Consider the following 8570-nt stretch of genomic DNA (forward strand, 5'->3'; position numbering starts at 1 on the left):
TATACAAATATAATATATTAGTAATATTTGAAAAATGTGAAACAAATTTTAAAATAACATAAAATTTAAAATGTTAACTAATAAGAAAAAATATAAAATTTAATTTTGGACAAATTTATGTAATAAATAGTTAAACGTTCATTAATATTGAATAGTTACATGATTAATGGTTCAATCTATAATTTACAATCTGATCTCTAATAGAATCTCGAATCATATTCATCTCTCTATCAGAAGTTACACTTGAAATTGTTGATGAAAATACATGCTCATTATTATCATCGTTAGTATGAACCATATTTTCATCCTCAAAACGGCTAAAGTCAGAATCAGTTGTAAATTTTCTTCTAATAAAATTATGTATAGCCATTATTGCACCAACGATACAAACTTGTGTCACAGATGGATAGCTAGGCATGTGTAGTAAGATTGTAAATCTGTTCTTTCAAACCCCGAAAGCCCTTTCAATCATGGTCCTTAAGCTTGAATGATAATAATTAAAAACTTCATTATTATTTGCAAATTCAGATGAACTCCTGAAATCTGGGAGGTGGTACCTATGAGATCTATAAGGACCTAAATATCCACGTGGCATTAGAAAGCCAGCATCTAACAAATAATATTTATCTATCAATAAAAAATAAAAATTATAAAATCCCAAAAAAATATTGAGTAAATTATTTTAAATTAGATAAATATGAAATATACCTTGAGGTGGATGTAGAAATTTCATGTTCGGCCTTGTGAGTGCATGGTTAAACAAATGAGCATTATGGGCAGTCTCTTCCCATCTAGCCATGACATAAGTGAAGCACATATCCCAATCACATACGGCCATTATATTTTGTGTTGGAATACCTTTCCTTTCAATATATTTCCCTTGCTCTTTAACACTAACCACGCATGGGATATGTGTTCCATCGATTGCTCCTATGGTACCTTTAAAGAATGGCCAATATCGTGGATCACCTAAAATTTTTGGATGAATATCTTGAAAAGTGTGATCTTTTGGTTGGATATATTCCTTTTCTAGCTTCTCACAAGGACGACCCCATGTCCAACAATATTTAAGAACATACTGACCATTTCATGAATCCTTATTCTTATAGTTGGACACAAATCATGTTGCACCAGTTCATCATAAAGTTGAAAAAAAATATCTTTTTCTATGCGAAACATGTCATAACAACACTGAGGATGCCCTTGCAAAATTTCTTGCACCCATGCATGACCTGATTATGAATTGGTTCTACAAGGCTCTTTCAATAAAGTTGTTGAGTAATTAGATATTATTGCAGTAATAGCCTTAATCTCATTGTCTTCCGCATGTACAAGTAATTGTAATAAGCGAGATTGCGTATTGTCATCCATAAAAACTGCATAGCATAATTAAACAACCATTACACTATTGTCCATGACTTAACATAAGGAACACATAACACGAGAGTCAAATAACACAGTCAGTTTCAAAATAAAGTTAACAACATAAATGGCACTAGCTAAATTTAAAACATTAAGAAGGCAAGTTAGGATTGATCTAATCTGCCTTTTTGCCCAAGCACCTCAAATAGGCCACTAATGCTCTTTTGTTGTCCCTAAATCCAATATACATGTCCTTTGCAGTCTTATCTAACAAAACCACAGCACACTGTCCAAGAAATGCCTCATCACAAGCAATCTCCTTGATTTCATAAAGTTTCTTTGCAACATCCACCACATTTTGATCAACTGGTTTTGTTCCACCCTTTATGGAATTAAGAGTTGACTTCAGTGTTGAAACCCTATCCTCTTATGTAGACACCAAGCGACTCACTGAATCAACCATCACAGTTGCAAGACATTTTCCCTTCTTGTTTTGACCACTTTCACCTCTCTTTCTCTTGCTCCCCAAATTAGTACCAGCACTGTATGCATTGTTCAAGTTGACCTATCTAATTTCTGGGAGAGCTCCTCCACTAATATTTCTCACATCATCACTGTCTTCTGATCCTTCGGTCAAATCCAATTGAGGCCTATACACATCTTGTGGGCCATCAGCCGTAGGTGTCTACATGTAAGTACCTCGTGCTGTAACTGGTTGGAACAACTATGTCAATTCTTATACAAATGGAAGTAGTTTATGTCTGAATTTTCTATACTCAGGATTCTCCTACACATTACAAGAACTGAGTTCAATATATTTACAAAATAAAGCATCAAATATATAGCATGCTGTATATAACTATATACCTTAATCTTTTGACTCCACCACTCATTTGTTACTGATACAGTATTCTTTTCGCTATCCCATCCCAAACTAGTCTCTTTGTTTAGCAATTTATCCCATATATTCCAGTATTTTCTCAAATTGTCCCATTTATTCTTTAACTACTTCTTATCATAACTTCTAGAGCTCAAAGCATTGAACTGTTGCATTAACGCTTCCCAACCTTCCTTTGACAAGGTAGAGCCCTTGCGCTCATTTTTTCTAACTTGTTGGAGAGCTAATTTGATGAACGGTTCGGTCTCTTCGGTAGTCCACAATGCCTTCTCCTTACTCATATTAACTATCGAAATATTACATTCTCAATAATTAATTAACATAAATTAGACCTATTTATCAACCCACATTTAATAGGAAACAAAGCAACTAATAATTAATTAAGTAAATCATCCAATGTTCATTTATGAAACCATTCCAAAACCCATAATTCAACATTAGTTTGAACAAAAAAATTAAAAATACACACATAAACACACATAAATTCAGAATAATTCACTAGTAATTGAGCACAAAAAAATTTTAAAACACACACATTCTCAGGAAAAGAAATCAAAACCCAAGAATCAGTCATTGATCATAAGAAAATTTACATATACAAAGAGCAGAACTAATTTTGAACTTAAATAATTTAAGATCTGAAAATAGAACCAAGCATTTCCACCATTCCGGTTCCTATTCATTCAGCATAACAAAAGTTTGAACCATACATACAGAGCACAACTACGTTCAGATTCACAACATTCCTATTCATTGAGTATGAGAAAAAGTTCGAACCAATCCTTCTTCTTTAACGTTCAGATTCCCAACGTCCAGAAACTCTCAAGTTTTGGATTACCAATGCAGGTGGAAGAAATGGTCAAACAGAGCAGAAGTACCTTCAACCAAAAAAAACAGAGCATAAGCAATTCGGAGAACAAATTAGAGGACCATCGAGCATCCAAGACACAAAAGAAGCTCTAACCGTCTGAGCATCTGAGTGTCCGAGTTCAGTTCAAGCCTTAGGTGTTTTTACTTCTGTCAGCTTTATAATGCCGTCCAAGACCCAAAAGAATAAATGGAAAATGGTGACTAGAATGGCGAGGAAGGATGACAGAATGAGACCACGAGGTTGGTAAAGGAAGAAAAGTCAGATCTGTGACTAAAGATAGCGAGGGAGAGATAAAGGAGAGAAGGACGATAGTCACCGAAGATCTGACAGCGGACGAGGTGGATGAAGCAGACCAAAGCACAACACAGAGAAGAGAGAACGAAGAAGTCAGATCTATGACTAGAGATAGTGGGGGAAGATGGAGGAGAGGCGAACAAGAGCAGAGCACAGAGAAGAGAGAACTGAGATGAAGAAAGGTGAGTTTTGAAGAACAAAGAAGACCATTCGGGCAGGAGAAAAACGACAAATATGAAACCAGGGGTATCATGGTCATTTTAAATAATAGGTATTATATCTTTCCTCAACTGACTTTTTAAAAACTCCAAATATTAGCTTCCAATTTTTTTCGTTTTAGCCAGGTCCGAAAGCACTTTTAGAAAGTTAATTTTAAACCTTAAATAATCCCCAAACACCATTTAACTTTCCCAAAGTAAAAAATAACTTTTTGAATGTAAAACGCTGGTTTTCCAAACACACTTTTACTGCACAATCGAGTCATCAGCACCAATATCAATTCCATATAGTACAATCGAGTCATCAATACCAACATGCACTTGCCTTAATTATTAAAAACTTGGACAGTTTAACTTAAGGTCTCAAGTTCGAGTTTCAAAATATGAAGTTGAGTATGTAAAACATGTCTTAACAGTGATATCCACGAAACCCCCTCGAAAAGGGCCCCACCTAAATGAGAATTCAAATTAGCCTGAAGTGGATTAGGCGGACAATGAACCCAACATACTTAAATGCCACTGGGATATCAAAAGTAAAAAAAATTCCATATATATTCGAAAGGACAATATCAAAACACATTAGATTTATAATGTTTTGAATAGTGTTCTTTACTTTTTTTTAATTTTTGTTTAAATTTGATTAAAAATAGTTAATGCATATTTTGTTAAAAAAATATAGACATAGAATTAAAAAAAAAAGTGAATGTAGGACCTACCATTTAAAAAATAAGGTGAGGTGAGGTCAATGCGAGGCCCATAATTTAATTAATAAAATTTATTTATATAAAATGAAAATTTTTTGCTATATAGATTTTTATTTGTAAATGTCAAAAAGAATAGGATTTTATTTAGACATACCATTAAAGAATGGTAAAGAAAAGTATATGCGCTACATATTATTAAATAAAATGTTGGGTGAATGTGAATATCATAATTTAATTAATAGAATTTATTAACATATGAAAATTTTTTTTTGCTATATATATATATTTTCATTTGTAATTTTCTTGCTGTAAAAATTACCACAAAGTATAAAAAATAATAATATTTTTATATTTTAAAAGATTATATAAGATTCATAGTAAAAATTAGTGGTGGATTTAAAATTCTTTGTTGAGACAAAGTGTAAAAAGTATACAAATAACCGGATGAGTTTTATTATAAAATTTAATTTAATCAATAAATTATAAATAAAATAATTTATCATTTTGAAATTTTATACGTATGAGATAATAAATTGAAGAATAAAATACAAAGATAAGTGTTTTAAAAATACTTTAAAATTATTTTATAAAATTATAAATTTTAAATAACAATAAACATAAATTAAATTGACTAATGTATCTACTATTATATTAAATTCATATTCCATTAATGAACCAAAAAAATTCATATTTCATTAATTTTATTACATACATTTTTGAAATATTATGTTTTCAAACTTATATATTTAATTTTAAAAAATAGTAAATAAATAAGTTTTATAACTATTAAATTTAAAGAATGAATAAAAATTTAAAAAATATCATTTAAACATTTTTTAGATAACATTTATATTTAAAGAAAGTTATTTTAATCCAACATATATGATTTAACTGTCAACTAATAATTGGGTAAATAGAAATAAAAATTTGAAAGTAAAAGGAGCATTTGTATTTTGTATATATTGATAGGTTTGTATAAATTTTAAAAAGAGAAAAGAAGTATCTACAATTAAAATATAAAAGAAAGAGAACAACATCTTTTACTTTAAATTATAAGTAATCTGAAATCATTTTTAAATTTTTATAATTATTTTTATTTTTATCTTTTATATACCAAAACATTCATGTGCATCACATGGGGATTAAATATAGTGTTTTTATGAAATAAATTACATCATCATCATCATTATTTATACAGAATAAAAATCTGTGTAATTTTTGAAAAAATACAAATTGCATTGTTATGATTTATACATAAATTTATTAAAATGAGTTATGTTGGATTTCATTGCCACTGTTCTGTTTGATATGAGGCATTAAATTGTATGGTATTGAGAATTTTTTTGGTTGTAAAAAAGGAAATAATATTAATAAAAGTAAAAAGTCTACAAAGAGGGAGTTATATTTTGGTTAACAAAATGACAAGAAAAACTAGAAGAGTGTTAAAAAGACACACTAGGACCGCCAATCTTTATGCTCCAATTGTGAAAGCCTTGTAAAAGTCTAAATACTTGATTAAGGAGATGATTCTGTATGGAATTAAAGGAGACTCCTTTGTTATGAAGGACATTCAAAATCCTTAAATTCAATAGATTTTCAAGATGACATTGTGAGTGGAAGTCGGAATAAATTTAAAAAATGATGTTTGGCATATTAAGAAAATGTTAGACTCAAATCAAACAAATAAATAAATAAAACATGCAATTGCCCTCATCTTCTATTCTTAATGGACTATTGTGGACTCGTGCAACACATTATAACCAATCATTCATATATATATATATATATATATATATTTTTAATGCTCAACCCCTTGATCACAAAAATAAAAAGAGGAGTTAAAACCTCATTAATCAACATATAAATCATAATACTCATTCATTTACATATCTCCTTACTCACATTAATATTTTGGCCCTTTTTACACTTTACAACCCCATCACAAACAACCCAAATCACAAAATACACATTCAAATCATTTCACAATTAGTGTAAGTAATCAAAATGAATCACATGATGTCCTAGTTGGCAAATTATCCATAAAATACACATAATTAAAATGCTACTAGGCCTATTATTAGGATTTCAATAGAATCTTAAGCCTTAAATCCTTTTCTCCATTTCCAATGAGGTAGCCCTTATAATATTAAAAAAATATGGGTAAGTACAACCACTCGTAAATTTTCTAAATTTTTCAAAAGGTTGCCATAACTATAATATTAACAACCATATGACCGAGCACGAACGCTTATCATCTCACAACATGTATAAACAATAATGTATATATGGGGTTAAAATAATAACAACAATGTGACTTTATCAAATCACACTGGACCACGTTAATAACAATCATGCGGTCAGAATATGAAATACATGATCAATGCCAGTATTTTACCCTCTAGATACTCTTGACATGAAACCGGTGGTTATTTAATGGCTACATCTATGAACTCAAACTAACTAAGCCTTCTATTCATTAAGAGCTACACGACCAAGGCTACTATACCCACATGCGAGTCATAGTTTCTCCTAATATTAACAACCATTGAGTGTCATACCCCTAAACTAGCCTCTTCATAAATCGGTGGAGACTAGCTAAGTTCAATTCTCTCAAAGAATAAGTAGGACATTCCCTTAACATAATAGAACAATGACTATCTCCTGATTCTAATGATCGGCAATCTAGCTAGCTTTTAATTATAAAGGTAAGCTACTAATACCATGTGGATTTTATCGCTACTCCTTTACATAGACGAACTCCCACCATGATGATCATGCCATTCACACATTAACACATAGTATGCAAACTCATTAACATTCATCACATCATATTTTACTCATCACAATTCATCTCTGTCATCACATATGTCGATATATACAATATCTCATATTATTCATTCTTATCTACACATGCTCTTACTCTAGCATCAATTATACATGTATAAACATACATATCAATTTCATTGGTTCGAGCACATTTCTAATGCATCCCAAAACTTGCCGCAATTTGCATCACATAAGTTTACAAATACTAAATAAATTTCAAACAAATGATTTCAACAAATAATCAATTAACAAGCAAATACATAGATTAATTTCCCTTAGCTATCTCAAATCATTGAGGTATCAGAGGTTTGCCTCTCAAAACACATATTTCTAAAGCTTCTTCAAGTTTGAATGGTGCCAACAACGGTTGGTCTACAATTTAATCACAAAGATAATCATTAATATCCTTATTTGAATAAATTTCAATATTTAAACTCAACCCTTTTAACTTGCACAAAATACTATCTCTCATTCCCAAGCATATCCTTGATGTCTATTAACTTCCTTTATCTCACATTATCATTTATAAACTATTGAACTACTATTAATGGTCATCAAACACCTCCAATTGCCTCATTTATGGCAAGTTTTGGGTATTAATGACACCTATTCACTAAAAATGAGTAAAGTTGTAAATGCTAGGTTTAAATAATCTAAACAACTCTCATTAACTTTATTTAAGTTAATGGGTTCGAACTCATAGCCTTTATGGACCAAAAATCACTTTTCCAACTCAAATCCTAACTCAACTCTTCAAGAATGGAAGAAAAGAAGGAGGAAATAAGTTTAGGAACCTTCATTAGGTGTTTAATGGCCTAGAAATTCTCCTAAACCTCCAATATAGCATATCATAGCAGACAAATAGCATGTCCTTTGTTCTCTTCTTTATTTTCCTTTTGTTTTTTAATTTTGACACAGTCTTATAGCTTCAAAATTCTGACCATGTGCCGTAGTGCAAAGAGGACAATTCTTCATGCATTGCCATATATGCACCACTACGGATGCATTACATGGCGTGACATGTGGCGTAAAGCCATTTTCTTCTGATTTTCTTTCTTTTCGATGTCTGGGTGACTCGACTTCACTTTGAACCCAAATTTAGGATTGAAACCACAATCAAACATACTCATTAAACCTCTCTGGCTATACACTACATTACTTCATAACTTAAACTCATTAAATCTAACTTAATCTTGATTAATTTTCTAATATATTACAATAGGGGAAATTCATAGTCCAGAAGTGAGACAAAACACCTTTAATCGAGTAGTTCTACCATGGAAGGTGAGGTCAGATTAGTTTCTATAGAATTGGTCCAATGACACTTATGGATTTAATCAGGGTTGATATGAAGGTTTGGTTAGATATAATGATCATACATGCGATTTGGTTTTTTA

This window comes from Prosopis cineraria, unplaced genomic scaffold, assembly GCF_029017545.1.
Source record: "Prosopis cineraria cultivar Desert tree isolate PC_DT_omini unplaced genomic scaffold, ASM2901754v1 PC10, whole genome shotgun sequence".
Classification (NCBI taxonomy): domain Eukaryota; kingdom Viridiplantae; phylum Streptophyta; class Magnoliopsida; order Fabales; family Fabaceae; genus Prosopis; species Prosopis cineraria.